Here is a 16,822-nt window from a genome sequence, read left to right on the forward strand (position 1 = left end):
CGACCTGTGGAGACAATAATATGCATGAAAACAAGACAGAGGAAAACAAAGCAACAGTATACAACCAGACAACAAAACAACAAAAACAAACCACTGAGAAAGAACAGAACAAAACACATCAAGAAAGGAAAGCTTGTAGTTAGTTCAAGGATCGTTTGTTGGCCCTTAGGAGTGTTTTCCAGTCCAGTCTGTTGGGGCACCACGCCCTGGCCCCAAAGTCGACTTTCAGCATTCCCTGGGGACCTTGCCACTCCCATTCCCTTGCTGTTCCGCTGCACTCCCCCAGTGCTTTGCCTCGGTATGGTGGGATCAGGTCAGGTGCAATTCCCACACTGTGTCTCCGGTGCTGTCCCCTGTATCGTCCTTGGACACTGAGGGGCATCATGTCTCATAGTGGGGCCAGCCATGTTGTTCTCTCTGTAGATTGGCTGCTCTACTCAGGAATATCATCCTCACGGCCTGGTGGGCCAGGCTGTGCTCCACTCTCTCCTCCTCCCCCTTCATCTGCTCCCGGGTGCTCTGATCAGATATGTCCATCTCCTGGAGCTGCAGAATCAATGTCGTCCTTTGAAACAAATTCTTCTCGGGGGAGGGGCAGGAATCCACTTAATTTTTGGCGCTGGGGCCAGCCTCCCAGAACTCTCCACTGGTTCCTCACTCCACGCCGGGATGTTGCATTCACACCTTGCGGCACTGGGTTGAAGTCTGGTCCCACTTTCCCTGTGGAGATATAAACAATACCCTCCCCTTGGGTGGGTTAGTGCCCCATGCCCCCACTTCCCTTTTCTTCCTTATATTCATCCTTTTGTTTTCCTTTCCCCACCTCCTCCACCATTGTCTACCATGTGCATCCCTGGTTTTGGTCTGGTCTCTGCCATACTACACAGTCTTCACCCCAAAAATGTTTGTATACAGTAGCTTTTTCCCCTATGCCACTTTTGATTTTTTTTTAATACTTACCTCAGTGGGCTCATATTGTACTTGTCCTTTTGTGCCTGACTTACTTCGCTTAGCATGATTTTCTCCAGGTCTTCCCATGCTGCTATGTGCCTCATAGAAGACTATCATCTTTGAACTTCATCAGTAAGTGCTTCAAATCCTCTTCCCTTGCAGCAAGCAAGGTGAGTCGCCTGCATATCTCAGGCTGTTCTCAAGTCTTCCTCCAATCCTGAAGTTTCCAATTCAGCCATTCAAAACTCAAAACTGCTCAATGCCATGGAAGTCAAGTCAATTCTGAATAGAGCAACCCTATAGGCCAGGGAAGAACCTCCTGGAAGGTTTCCAAGGCTGTAATCTTTGTGGCAGCACATGGTCACATCTTTCTCAATCGGGATAGCTGGTGGATTCCACACACTGCTCTTCTGGTTGACAGTGAAGTGCTTAACCAATACCTTACCTGGGTCCCAAGTGTGACCTAGCAGCCACAGTTTTCTTCAGAGACTAAAGGGGTTGTTAGGTGTGAATTCTCGGCCCACGGTGGTCCAGCAGACCTGCTCACTATTTGCCCAAGTGCAAAATCCATCAAGGGGATGCATTATCATTACTTTTTAAATCAAGTAACTGACGCAAGTGTAACAGCAACCCTGCTTTCTAATATCACCCTGGTTTTGATAAATGTGTCCCATTCCTTGAGAACTCTTCCAAATTCTTAAATATCCCGCAGCTCAGTCCCTGATGTCTGGCTGTAACAAAATGTGTAAAGGGAGACCAAATGTCAATAAACTCCCCCTGTCTGCCTCAATTCATCACATAATCAGCTCCAAGGTAAATGCATGGCAAGTCAGTTACGCGCTGGCGGAGAGGGGAAGGGGCTGGGCTGAGCCCCTTTCAGGTTTGTCTTCTGATGGAGCTGACCAAAAGGACTTCTTATTTCAGCCTATTAAGAGACTGAGAGGTTGGGTCCCCCCGCCCCATTTTTCTTTTCTTTTCCCTTTTTGCCCCTTTCCCCTTGGAGGGACAGCCTACTCTGCTGTTCTAGCAGGGTTGTCTGCTTTATGCTTCACTCTCCACTCTATTAAATCACCTTTACTCTCATTAAATACAGGTCTTCAGGGTGGTCAGAGAGTTTTGCTCTGAGGGATAATGTTATAATGAGGACGGCGTGTATGAAAAATAATTTTTTAGCTCAATTCCAGGCAGACCACGGGGAAGCATGAAATGGGGATGGGGAGAGGTGTACCTCACTTTAGACAAGAGCCAGGCTTCTGAGGGGGCAGTCTTGACCTGGAAGGCTGCAGAAGGCTTCTTTACCTCACTCACTCACTCACTCACTTACTCACTCACTCATTCATTCAACCAGCTTGCTGCTTACTTATAAAGTGCCAGACCTTGGGACTCTCTCACTGAACAAAAGAGATAAAAATCCCCCTTCCCTCAAGAAGCTTCCATACACAGAGACATTCAAACCCCTCCTAGGGAATGTGTTTAAAGTCCAATTTACACAAAAGCAGGAGAAGAGGCTGATGTGAGGGGTTTCAGACACGCACACACGCACGTTCATATATGACTTCCATTGCAGTGACAAAGTGTAGTACTCTTCCAGGAGACACTATTCGTTGGAGTTAAATCACTTTTATTTTTCTTATGATCTCTCTCTCTCTCTCTCTTTTTTCTTTCTGAGAGCAATTGCCCTTGGAAGTGATTAGCTGTTATCACTCTCTAGCCTTTTCCTGCCTAGATAGGAGGGGCCTCTAGGGCTGCTAAAAGCCAGAAAAGTCCCAAAAAGGCAGCAACAAGAGAGGCAGAGGACAATTGGGGCCAGTGTTTTTCATCTGAGTCTCTGGGGGGCCAATTTTTAAATATGCAGAATACACACACACACACACAAACACACACCACACACTGCCCCTCTGCCCTACCCAAGATGGTCCTACTAAATAAGGATCCTACCCCACCATCTGTCCGAGACCCCCTTGAACTGGTCCTTTCCATGAAACAAGCCAGGGCCATTGAAAGTGACTCTTTAGGCAAAAGACCAGTGACTTAGGTTTTCCAAACCAGGACAAAGCCCATTTGTTAAGCACTTGCATATTAACCAAAAGGTTGATGCTTCAAACCTACCCACAGGTTCCTAGGAAAGCAGGCCTGGCAATCTGTTTCTGAAGGGCACAGTCCTGAAAAGGATCCCTGGTGACATATTGTCCTGCTAGCCATAAGGTCAGTAGTTCAAAACTACCAGCTGCTCTGAGAGAGAAAGCTGAGGCTTTCTACTGTACAGATATACAGTCTCAGAAACCTACCAGGGCAATTATACTCCATTGCCATGAGTCAGAATTGACTCAATGGCAGTAAGTGAGTGGATGGGCTGGAATTGATTGGACACCAACTAACACCAAGAACAACTATTTTGGGCGGCAGTGCCATTCTTCTGCTTTATCTAGAATCTGAACTCTCAGCGTCATTAACAATTTAGACAACAGAAAAATAATAATAAACTACAGAAGGATAAAGAAAAGCTAAAGAAGCTACTTCTGTTTGGGGTTTAGTTGTGTGTTTTTTAGCAGAAAATATGAAATATGAAGGAGCAGGGACTTGCTGAACTTAAATATAAGCCTATATTTCAACCCCAAGTCTTTCTTGCCAAAAAATAATGTCCCATAATAGGAACGGCCTCTGGACTGCCAAGAAAGCATGGCTTCTGTGTTGGATCAGATCAAGGAGATAGCTATAATGCCCTGTACTAAGATCACAAAAGAATGTAATGCAGTGCCTTGTACGCAAAAGGTTTTCTAAGAGTCTTCAGGGGGCTGTGCTACAGCCTAAATAGGCTGAATTGCAGCCTAAAACAGACAGGGATCCATTTCAAAGAGATGTGGGGACATGGCTTTCATAAAATGGAGTGCATCATGTAATCCAATGCAAGGGAAACCCAGTAAGTTTGGGAAGGAGCTTCATTGGCTTGGACTAAACAGCCAGAGATAGTGCCACATAAAAAGAAGGAAGACGATTGATAAAGCAACCCAGACATTATGTGGAAAAGGAAAAGGGACTTAGAAGACAATCAAAAGCTATAAGGAACCTCTCTCAGGGAGAAAGTCCTGTGGCTTCAACTTGTGTGCTCTGGGGGATATTCGGCAGTCACATAGAAAATTGTGTATTCAATTTAATCCCTTTAAGGGATTTTGTCAATGGGCCGTCATCCCAACTATCCTGACAAAAAAATCTATCTTGAAAATCACCCTGCTGTGAGGAAGCTAAAGGTAAGCACATGATACGATCACATGGAGGAAAATTGGGGAGCCAATGCAACAGCAAGAACCCAGGCCCTAGACCTAGGAACCAAAGCAAACCCATCTTGCCCGTCTCACTGCTTGAGCAGCTTTGGCCAATGCCATGTGGAGTAGAGATGAGCTGCCTTGGCCAAGCCTTCCTCAAATTACAGAATTGTGAGCAAATAATACACTGAGTGGGATTGAAAGTCACTAAGCAGCAATAGGTAAGTAAAACATAAGGGCCTAACAGTACCTATCTGTAAAGAGTCTTTGGCAGCTGGTATATGGAAGACCCAGGCCCTGATTACTTCCCATAAACACATATTCTTTATCATAGCCACGGACGCTCATGGAAACATTAAAGTTGTGCTTGGGAGAGGAAAAGGCAGGTTAAGAACCGAGAAAGCCCTTTTGGACCCTGCGCACCGGGGAACAAGGTCACGAGCAGGAACTGCTACTGCTATTTCTCCTGTGGTCCCTCTCTGAGAGGAGTTTCCTGGAGCCTCCAACAGCGCCATGTTGGGGCAGAGCGTGCGGAGGTTCACCACCTCTGTGGTCCAGAGGAGCCACTATGAGGAGGGCCCTGGGAAGAATTTGCCATTTTCGGTGGAAAACAAGTGGCCGTTACTGGTTATGATGACCATGTACTTTGGGTCTGGATTTGCTGCACCTTTCTTTATAGTAAGACACCAACTGTTTAAGAAATAAGGATGCTTAAATGATATGTGAAACAGATGAGAAGAGCATTGTATGAAGTCCAACCTCTAAAAATTGATCAAGCTCTGTTGAACTTAATAGCATACTGGCTATGTTTGTAAATAAACTTAATACATGAAAAAAAAAGAACTGAGAAAGATGGTCATGTGACCTGGATATTGCTCAAACACTCCATTCTCCTAGGTCTCTTGGAAAAAGTAGAGGGATGAGAACCCAAAGCTGTAAACATTGTGTGGATTAGAAACGAGTTAAGTTTTGGGTGAGGGCTGAAGGCCCATGTTGGTAAAATTATTTCTGTGGGATTTTCTAGAACCAGAGCTGCTCTGAGGCCCAGACTGGAGAGAATGTCATGGTCATTACCCTTGTATGCTTTATTTTGGCTGAGTCCCTCCCCCATCATGTGTCAGGGATCACCCAGCGCCCCCTTCTCAGCCCTGATACACGGTGTTGCCAAAATGGCTCAGAGATGTTAAGCAATCTGCTCTAGGTCACGTGGCTCAAGGTCAGTAACAGAGCCAGACAATGAAATGCAAGAAAACTGACTCCTATGCCCAGACCTGGGACAAATCTAACTCTCTGACAGAGCTGGGTAGAAGCCCCCAAACATCCATCTCGTGTGTGTGCGTGTTTGTGTGTGTCTGTATCCACGTGTATATGTTTGGTTTATTTTTCATCAACATAATTAGAGTACTTTCTATCCAATTAAAAATTGAATTAAACCACGGTTGGTGTTTTACAATTTGCACAAGTACCTTTATGAACTATCATGGTTTACTTTCTTTCATGGGGAGGCAGCTCCAAGCTTCAGACCTCCCCAGGTGAGGTTCTACATTCAGACCAGAGTCAGAGGAAAGGATTGATCAGAAAGAGTCAGTTCACTGAATGAGGTTCCTTGGAAAAGGAAGCCCAAATGGCCCTTAAACTCACGGCCATCAAGTCAATACTAGCTCATATTGAGGGACCATGTAGAACAGGATCCTATGGTACAGGGTAGCTCTGTCCCTGCGAGTATCCAAGACTAACTCTATGGAAGCAGAAAGCAACATCTTTCTCCCACAGACCTGATGGTAGTATCAAACTACTGGCCTTTGGGATGTCACCGCAAATTGTAACCACTATGCCACAAGGGCCCTTAGTCAATATAAAAGGTCTGGCAAAATGTAGAGCCAGATGTTATATACTGCAAATGGCTGAACAAAGGCTGGCTTTCTTGTGGGGTCTTCTGCTATTGGCTGGTCATCTGTTGTGGCCCTCCTCCTTTCAGGGATGCACATTCTGGCACTTTTATCAACCACGTCCCAGTGCCCCAGATTTCATGCTGTGCTCTTGTCTCAGACCCCAAACTTGAGTCTATTAGGTAATTGTGAGCATAATGTGAACATTCTTCCCCCAGCCATTTCATTCTCTCCTTTATCTTGGCTCTCATCCATTGGTAAGGAACTGTGTCTTAGTCTGCCCTTCCACTTCCTTTGTGCTAAGGAGGTAGAGAGGGAAAACTTGTCTCTACTTCTCTTTTGCAGAAGAACTTCTGCATATCCCTCCATTATCACCCCATTTCCCTTTGCCAGTCTCTGAGGAGCTATAAATGTTTCATCACTATTAATTAGCTTTAGTGATATAATGGGATACTGCTACCACCAGGCAAGTAGTTCAAACCCACCAGCCTCTCGACAGGAGAAAGATGAGGCTTTTTGCTCCGCTAAAGATTCACAGCTCCAGAAACCCACGGAGGCAGTTTTACTGTGCTCTACAGGCTCACTATGAGTTGGAATCAATTAGATGGCAGTGAGTTTGTTTGTTATGGTTTGGTTTGATTTGGTTTTCTACCATCGTGTTATCAACTCTAAGATGGGTAAGAGTAGGCCACAGACCTCAGAGCCCTCTATCTTGTGTCCCCCAGCTTTTGCACTCAACAGTGACTTGTCTTGCACTGCTTCTTCCTGCAGCTCTGCACTTTTACCTGAGGCGCCGGGTACTACTGCCGAGTAACAAAGTCCCCCAACGCAGTGACTTAAAACACCAGTTATTTTCTCATGCTGACAGATTCTGTGGGTCAGCAATTCAGACAGGGTCCAGTGTAGAGTCTCAGCTGGGAAAACACAGAGACTGATGTGGCTTGATATCTGGGTGGATTTGTTGAAGAACTGTGGGAAGAACAGATTATCGTATGTGATAGTGACTTGATGGTTGCATCATGAGGGTTCCTTCATTCACATATCTGCCTCCCCTCTGCCCGCCTAGGCTAGGAGGACTCTCAGCTGCGTATCTATAGGTGGTCTCTCTATGTAGCTCAAGCTTCTTCGCAGCAGCAGCATAGTGAACACAGGATCATTGGATGTCTTACAAGGCAGCTGAAGGCTCAAGTCCAAGTGAATAACGCAGCAACTGCATGGCCTGGTCATCAGCATCACTTAATTACATTGTATTCTATTGTTTGAAGCTGACACCAGCTAACTCATCTACAAATAGAAAAGACCCAGATCCCGCCTTATGGTGGGAGGAGTGTCTAGATTAGGTGGCAAAGGGTCTATTGATTGAGAGAGATGGCTGGCCACCATCTTGGAAAATTCTATCTCACCCAGTCCGGCCTCTGGTACAACAATTTATATCTTCCTACCTACCCTTCAATGGCTGATGCCTCCTCAGTCCTCCTCCTAAAACCCCTATCTCCAGGAAGCATTCTCTGATTACCCCCGTCCACCTTATCCCCAATTTTATCTCCATCATTTCTATTTAACATCACAGAGTAGAATAGTGGTTGTGGTTTGAGGTGGTAATAGTTAATATTATGAGGCAGAGTGACCATGCTCACCTACCAGTTATCAACCTGTGGCTCACAACCCCTTTGGGGGTCCAACGACCCTTTCACAGGGGTCACCCAATTCATAACAATAGCAAAATTACATTTATGAAGTAGCAACAACGATAATTTTATGGCTGGGGGTCACCACATGAGGAACTGTATGAAAGGGTCGTGGCATTAGGAAGATTGAGAACCACTGTGCTAGCACATTGTCAATGAGTCAAGCCTTACTCAGAGTGATCCTATAGGACAGGCTAGAACTGCCCCATAGGGCTTCCAAAGACATCCATCTTTACAGAAGCAGCCTGCTGCACCTGCCTCCTGTAGAGAAGCTGGTAGATTTGAACCACCAACCTTTTGGTTAGTAGTCAATTACTTCACTACTGTGCCACAAGGCTCCTTCATATCAAAATCTTAGGACGCTTTATAAGTAGCACCCAAAGGAGTCCTGGTGGCATGATGGGTCACATGTTGGGCTGCTAACCACAAGGTCAGCAGTTTAAAACTACCAGACACTCTATGGGACAAAGGTGAGACTTTTTAGTCCCATAAAGAGTTCCAGTCTCTAAAACCCACAGGGGAAGTGCTACCCTGTCCTATAGGGTCACTGTGAGTCGATAGGGATTCGACAGCAGTGAGGTTGTTTGTTTGTTAGATTCGTTGGTTGATTTGTTTCATGGCTGAGGAAAGTGGAACCCAGAGAGGTGAGATTCCTTGCCAAGGATATACAGTGAATGACTGGCAAAGCCAGGATGGGAACCCAGCCCACCCGCTCTGGAGTCTGGCCCACCCCGACTTTTGACCCAGCCTCTCAGGAGCTCTGATTTATCGCGAGTAATTTTCCCTGAGCCTGACTAAAACCAATGCGCTATACTCCTCGCCCCGACCACCATCCTTGGCATGGTGCTGAACTCAGCCAACACTCAGGGGCTGATTTCTAAATGGACTCCAACCCCCAACCCCAGCACTGACCATGTTCCCAAGAGCCTGCTGACCTCAGACAGTCCAGAACTAGGCTCTGGGTAGAGCTTTAAAAATTGCTTCCGGAGATTTTTCCCTGGCAGAGCCCCTGAAGCAGGGCAGGTCCTGAGGGAACATGTCAAGGCATGTTGTGTTTAGGTGCCCTCCAGTTGATTTTCTATGCATGCTACCCACATGTGACAGAGAGGACTTTCTCATTGTGGAGAGTGGGGTTAGGCTGTTATCTCTATCGGAGCAAATCTTCCTCCTGAGTGGGCTCAAATCATCGCAATGTCAGGGCTCCTTTAATTGGCTGCATAAAAACTCACCCAACCCTCTGCCAGCGAGTCGATACCGATGCACAACAACCCTATAGGGCAGGGTAGAACTGCCCCTGTGGGTTTCTGAGCCGGTAACTCTTCATGAGAGTAGGAAGCCCAGTCTTTCTCCCTAAGAGTGGTTGGTGATTTCGAACTGCTGATCTTGCCAGTTAATAGCTCACCTCATAACCCCTATGCCACCAGGTCTCCCTTAGACCCTCCAAATAATCCAAGGTGATTCAGGTGCTATAAGGGGAAGAACAAAATGAGATTTAAAAATGGTTTTCATTGTAGGCTCTTAGAGTCCTAAGGACTGAGTTGAGAGTAAGGGGGTGGGCGGGATGGAAAAAGGGAGGAGAGCAGGAGCAGAGAGAGAAAGAGAGAGAGAGAGAAAGAGAGAGAGAAAGAGAGAGAGAGAGAGAGAGAGAGATGATTTAGAACTGTGGGAATTTTATGGGCAAGCAAGCCTTTTTCAACCTGAGCAGGCAGATTGAGAAATCCATAAACAACCAAGGAGCAAGCCTGAAGATAGAGCTGCACGGTCTAACAGACAGGGGGATAATAGCACTCAAGTCGAAGGAGACCCTGGGCCACTTGGAAATGATTCAGGACATAAAAGGCTGCGCCTGGGTGCTTTGTAGCCGAACAAAAGCATTCCACTGGCACGCAAAAGTGGCGTTGTGAGGCATTGTGAGGTGGGTCCTACTTTACCTGCTGTTATAGTTAAGGTTTATTAATGATCCTGGCCAATAAACACATGTGGTATTAATTTAAGGGCAGGGAGATAACTGCCTCAGTAAGCCTTGCCTTTCTCGTTCTCTGGTCTCATGTTCTCTGATGGTCAGACCAGTGAGCCTTGGCAGTAAAGCCTTAGTAGTTCTTTACCTCAACTGGTAAGGCTCACTTTCTGTGAGACATCCCTGAGGAGAAGCCACATGAACCTACCCTGATGCAGCCCTGGGTGCTGGAGAAGCCGACTGGAGACCCCTGCCAGTGCTGATATGCTCATGCGCTCACTGATTCGGCTTTAACCTGAATTCAGGTTAACACTGATTCAGCTTTAACCTGGCCAACAAACACAGGTGGGGTTAATGGAGAGATCAATGGCTTGGTGAGCCTCGCCTTTCTTGTTCTTGGGTCTCTTGCTTTCTGATGGTCAGATTCGGTTGCAGCTGCCTTAGCCAGTTCTCTGCTTCAGGTGGCAAGGCTGACTTCCTGCAAGACCTCCCTGAGGAGAAGCCACATGGACCTACCCAATGCTGTACTGGGTGCTGGGGAAGCCGAATGGAGACCCCTGCTAGTGCTGATATGCTTATGCGCTCCCTGATTCGGCTTTCCTCCTGCAGCCGGCATCACTGCGTGTGTTTGGTAAGATGGAGGAGGACTTTGTGTATTGGTGTGGGACATATGGGCTAATGTTGGACTTGTGGGTTTGGGCAGCACTGGGTTGGGATGTTTTCTTGATGTGCCCTTACCCTTTACCTAAAACTCTCTTTTATACATATGAGTTTCTGTGGATTCATTTTTTCTAATGTACTCAGACTAACACAACTATTATAAGAAAAGCCAGGACACAAGTTAGCACCCTTGTCAGTTTGGGAAGGACACTAAGTACAGAAAAGCTATTTCCCCCCATGGCATCCCTGAGTGGCACAGACAATTAAGAGTCCAATTCCTAACTAAAATGTACTTCTGAACTCATATGGTGGTGCCTTAGAACACAGACCTGGTGGCCTGCTTCTGAATGCTCACACAGCATTGAAGCCCCTACCTAACACGGTTCAGTTTGGCTCTGCACACATGGTAGTTCTGTGACTTGGAATCAACCACACAGCAACTGGTTTGGAAGACAGGTACTCAGTCCCCGAGTTATGACCGACCCCATTCTGATGATTCTGTCATGAGTCAGTCCTGACAAAAATCAAATACCTCATTATTCTTGCTTTTTATTTTCATCTTTACACATCTGACCTTTATTAGTCCATGGGGGTTGAAAACATTGGATATAAACATACAGCTAGAACGACATCAGTGATATGTGCTATAGCATTATATGTAGTGCATGCTACTTATGGTAAACTCTATAAAAAAGAAAAGCAGATCGTCAAAATGCAGTTAATCATAACTTGAAGACACCACAAATCAGAGATTGTGTTTTCTGGGTCTTTGAACTGATATGAGCCAATTCAGTTGTGGGCTGATGAAAAGAAGTGAAGTAGACCTGTTTTTAAAAGCTTTAACGATCTCGAAGGCTAAATGGAATGGGGGCAAATATGGTTTAAATCCTTGGAATAGAGATTTGGGAACCTTTCAGGAACCTGTTTCATGACACCAATTTGCTTCCAACACTGTGGAGAGCAACACACATTCAATGCAGCAAGAGCTTGGCTGCCATCTTTGAGCCGGCTCTATTATTTTCTACTCAGCCTATCCAGACATTGACTTGCAAACTGGCATTATTTTTTTAAGTGAAATAAGTTTCTAATGGCTTAAAATTTTAATTTCCATAGACCACATAATTTAATAACAAAGAAATTTTTAAAAACTGAACAAAGGAAAAGGTGGCTGTAAAGTAGAATCAACAGGGTTGCTGGGTAAAAGACAGGGACTCCAGGACACAGGGTACTGGGAACTTCAGAAACCTAGGGATTTGGGTAGAGACATTGATTCGGGCCAATGTGACTTAATCCTGGCCACGACTAAACCAGGGTGAACCACTTTGAGAAGCTCTAGTGTTTACTCCTTGTCTCGGTTGTCTGATTTACTCTCACCTGGAGCTTTTGACTCTATGTCTCCTATTCTGCAAGCTAGTTTTTCAAAGGATTGACAGCTCTTTCTAGACTTGTGAAAAACTCTTAGTCTGCAGGTTTGGAGTCTGGGGCTGGCTGCAGTTGTGTCTATGGGAGTGAGAGGGCCATCCGGATCTAAGGGTCTATTCAGATGGTCCATGTGTCCTACTGGAGAAGTCAGACAAAACAGTCTGGTCACTGTAGTTGCCAACCCCCCTGAGACAGAGTTTTGGGTGGAGGAAAAGAAAGATAGGGATAAAAGTGATGCAAACACAAGCAAGTATCTTTAATACATAGATCCTGTCAGACTCCAGCCTGGGCACTGATCCTTTGTGGGGTCTTTACATACACCGTCTCCTGATTCCAGAAAAAGTTCTGAGGAGTCAGTGATTGTGACTGAGTAGGAGGGCTCACTGCCTAGATGGCACATTCCTGGGTCTACATGATGGCTCTTCCACCTCAAGGGGTGTCTTAGTGTGCCTCAATTTCCTTGTCTGAAAAATGGGGTTGATAGTTCTCCCCACCTCATCCACTTTGTGGTTAGTCAATTAAATAACTAATCACACCTATAGTTTATTTAAGGTTAAGGGGCTTGGCTGCTAAGCAAAAGGCTGGCTATTTGAATCCACCCAGGGGTGCCTTAGAAGAAAGGCCTGGTGTTCTACTTCCAAACTCTCAGCCCTGGGAAACCTATGGAGCAGAGTTCTATGACGGACATGGGGCTGCCATGAGTGGGTGTCAGCTAGATTGCTACTTTCATTTTTCCCTACTTGTAGCACTCTCAGGAGGCTCAGTGGTGGAATGGGTGTAACATGGGGCTGCTAATCAAATGGTCAAAAGTTCATAACCATTAGCCCCTCTCTCAGGAGAAAGAAGAGGGCTGCTACTCCCAGAAAAGTGTTCCAGTCACCAAAACATGCACAGTGGCAGTTCTACCCAGTCCAATAGTGTTACTATGGGTCACCCTCAACTCGATGGCAGTTAATGTTTTGGAGATGCACTTCTGTCTGGGTTAGGCAGCAAGTCTACATGCAGCCTGGATCCACCCTGCCGTCTGGATAACATTCAGGCAACTGCTAGGCTTGAACCAACAGGGCCACCGTTGTCTGCCTGGAGACATGACCAGTGGCCAGGCAGCTACATCTCACCTCACCCATAGGTCTTTGCTCACTCCTGCAGCATGATTCACTTTTCCCATGTGGATGGAAGTCAAGGGAAAGGAATGTGACTCAAGCTTTCCACGTTCAGCTGTTAGTTCTGTGACACTATGCAGCCACTAGACTAGATAGATGGTTTCCACCAACCGGATTCCTGCTGCTGCTGCCACCTAGGAAAGAATTTTATGAGCATTGCCTTGATGGCCAGTAGGGCTTGCTCCTCAGGGGACAGACTCTAGTCACCCTTCCATTAGCCTCCTTAGGTAATATTTCTCCTCCACCAGTCCTCACCTGGGAGGAGGATGTCTACACTCATGGAGTTACAACCTCAGCACTCCACAGGAGCAGTTCTACTCTATCCAAGAGGGTTACTAGGGTTACTAGGAGTTGACATGGACTTGATGATAGTGAGTTTGGTTTGGTTTTGAGTCCTCACACAGCAGCCCTGTGTAAGTGGATAACACGCCGGGCTGCTAACTGTAAGGTCAACAGTTCGAAACAACCAGCTGCTTCTCAGAAGAAAGAGGAGGCTTTCTATTTCCATAAAGATCTGCAATCTCAGAAACCCACAGGGGCAGCTCTCCTGTGTCCCATATGGACACTAACATCGGAACTGAATCGAGAGCAGTGATTTTTTAGTTGAGACTTCACACTGAGGAGCACTGGGGGCATAGTGTGCTGTGCTTTAGGCTGCTAACTGCATGGTCCGCAGTTTGAAACCATCAGGATCAAGATGAGACTTTCCACTCCTGTAAAGATTTACAGCCTAGGGAACCCTAGGGATCAGTTCTGCTCTGTCCACTTGATCACTATATAGCAGAATAGATTCAGTAGCAGTGGATGGCTTTAAAAGTCAAACAGAATCCCTAGTGGTGCAGGGGTTTAAGCATCTGGATGCTAACTTCAAGTTTGGTGCTAGAAACCCACCAGCCCACTCCCCAAGAAAAAGTTGAAGCTGTCTTTTCCCATAAAGATCCACAGCCTTGGAAACCCCTGTGGGGTTTCCTACTCTGTCCTGCAGGGTCACTATGAATCAGAGTCGACTCTAAGGCAGTAAGTGTGGTTTTGATGGTTCATCCTTACATAGTTATCTGGACATGTTGCCCAAGGAGACCATGGGATGCAAACACTTCCCAGATGAAGTATGTTACAGCTTCAAAGTTCACAGATCTGCCTATCTAGCCCAGAGTTACCAGTCTCCCAGGCATCTGTCACTATTCCCAGGTTCCCAATTAATTCAGACTTGTTTGAAATTAGGGTTCAGGTGTAAGGCTGCCAGGTAAAACACAGGCTGCCCAGTTAAAACTGAATCCAAAATAAACAATGAAATTTTCTTAGTACACACATCCTCCATAGTTATACTAAATATGACATATGCTAAAAGCCTACCTATTGTTTACCTGAAATTCAAATTAACCAGGAATTCTATATTTTCATGTAAAGAACTTGGCAGGCAGGACCACAGAGGGCTATTTTAGTATCATTGAAGAAACCAAGTCCCCATTCTGTAGCAGTATAGGCATCTCCCAAAGCCAATATGAGGAAAAACTTGAGCACAGGTGGTTTGATTGAGAGGTGGCCCTGGAAAATAGTGCAAGAGCAGCATGGTGAGACCAGGAAGGAGGGAAACCAATAAGAGGGTGCCACTAGGATTCAATCCCCTAGGGGGATTCCCAGCAACCAAGGAACTTGTCTTAGCCTCAGGCCACAGGAGGAGTGAGGAGCTGGGGCTGACCATTTCCCTTGGGGCGTTCATGCCTCTGCACTTCCGGGTGGCACTTGTGCTTGACAGAGCATGCCCATGGCAGAGAAGCAGAGAACCTCAGGCACTTGAGGTGGAAAGCCTTCAGTGTACTGGAAACTGTCTCCCACAGCTGCTGAGTTGCAGTGCTACACCCGAGCAGAGAGTAAGGCGGATGTCTAGAGTCTCAGCTTGATTTGCCCAAAATTGACCTCTCAATCTTAGTAGGATGAAAGAAAGAGTTGTTATGAAGATAAAATCAGATAATATGTGGAACATGATGTTAAAAATTGAAAAGCACTACCAAAATGGAACGTATATTACGCATTATTCAGTTAAGAATGAAAGGGAGAGAAAAGAGGGAAAGAGGGAAGGGCAGAAGAAAAGTGGGGGAGAGAAGAAGGAAATAGCCTCATAAAAATAACGTCCAAGTAACAAAATTATTTGGTAAAACATTTTTATTGAGTGCCTTATTTTTTACCCGGTAATGTAAATAGGTAATAAGGAATACATAGTGAATCAAACAATCCAAATGCCTGCCCTCACAGAGCTTACATTTCAGGGGGAAAGTAAAATGGATAACAAATTAGAAAAGTACTATTAAAAGAAACCAGACAAAGGAGCTGGGGTGGGAGTTGAGAGGGGGTGTTTGGGGAGAATGATAGGGTTTCTGTTTTGAATGGGATGGTCAGCCAGGGGAGGTGTCACAAAGGTGACTTTGAGATCAAAACCTGAAGGAGATGAGAGGGAAAGTGACACAGATCTCTGGAGGAGAGGGTTCCAAACAATGAGATCCTGTGGGCAAAGGTCCTCAGATGGATAGGTGCCTGGTCTGTGGCAGGAGTGGCAATGCCACCAGCTTGGCCATATCACAGAGAGCAATGGGGAGGGAGGGAAGGAGGGAGGAAGGAAGGACTAGAAGACCCGTGGGCTGAAGGGATACTGAGGGAGATGTATACAGAATATACAGAGCTCTACAGGGCATTGTGAAGAATTTGTCTTCCTTGGGGGTAGATGAGCCGTTAGAAGGTAGTGCGTGGGCATGACATGGCCCACCGTGCATTTTAAAAGGGCATTAGCTTCTGTGTTAACAGCAGGCTTTAAGGGAACAAAGATGGAAAGCAGTCAGTGAATTGGGAGGTTAGGAAAGCAGTGCAGGCATGAACAGATGGTGGTAGGGCAAGGGCGGTAGGAGTGGAAAGGGTGGGAAAGAACAGGATTCTGAATCTACCATAATAATGGATGGAAAGAAAGAGGCAAGTTATGGATGCATCTACAGCACTTGACCTGAGCAACTGGAGGTAAGGAGCTGCTAACACTGAGCTACAGAAGTCTAGGGGAGGAACAATCTTGAGTAAGGGGGTGACGGAGAACATGGCTAAGTTTGAGAGGCTGTCAAGGTCCAAGTAGAACTACTCAATAGCAATGGGCTGAGTCTGTGTGGTAGTTATGAATCTGGCAATCCTCGGTGTAAGAGATTATTTCAAGTCACAAAATGGGATAACAACATCTATGTGGAAGGGTGTAGGCAGAGAAAAGAAGAAATTCAGAGTGAGTCCTTGGGTAGCACAAGAATAAGAGGTCAAGGAGGCCAGAGAGATCCAGCAAAGAAGACTCAAAAGGAGTGACCAGAGAAATGAAGAAAACCCTGGAAGCCAAGTGAAGCATGAAATCACTGTAGAAGTGGGGCTCTGTGTACTTATCCGGGTGATACAAGTACAAAGGTTCTTTCAAAATGAAAACAAAAGTTCTCCTAGGGAGAGCATATTCCAATGGGTTCTCTACTTGACACAGTGCTTGCCTTCCTCCCGTTTAGATAAAGCTGCCCCCAGGGCCCCAGTTGTCCACTTCTTGTGCCTTTTAAGGCCAGCTGTTTGAACTGTCCACCATGTCCATCCATGCCTGGCCTCTACCCTGCCCTGAGCCTCCTCTGCCTTGTGGTATCACATCCCCTAGCATCTAGCCCAATCTTCGAAGCACTGTGAGCCCCAGACTACATGTGTCTGTCCTAGCTCTATTTAGATCATACCTAGTTCCAGACCCATCATCTGTCCCCTTCAAATCAGCAGTGGCCAGGGTGTGCACCTGCAGCTGCTGCTGCTATTGCACACAGTCCTGGTGAGA

The 16,822-nt window shown here is 46.1% G+C and overlaps 1 pseudogene; it reads left to right on the top strand.

The window, feature by feature from the left end:
* The first annotated feature begins 4,706 nt into the window (after nt 1–4,706).
* On the top strand, nt 4,707–4,919 carry LOC142435853 (cytochrome c oxidase subunit 7C, mitochondrial pseudogene; annotated as a pseudogene).
* Nucleotides 4,920–16,822: the final 11,903 nt, after the last annotated feature.

The sequence above is a fragment of the Tenrec ecaudatus genome (genome assembly GCF_050624435.1).
Source record: "Tenrec ecaudatus isolate mTenEca1 chromosome 2 unlocalized genomic scaffold, mTenEca1.hap1 SUPER_2_unloc_17, whole genome shotgun sequence".
NCBI classification, from domain to species: Eukaryota; Metazoa; Chordata; class Mammalia; order Afrosoricida; family Tenrecidae; genus Tenrec; species Tenrec ecaudatus.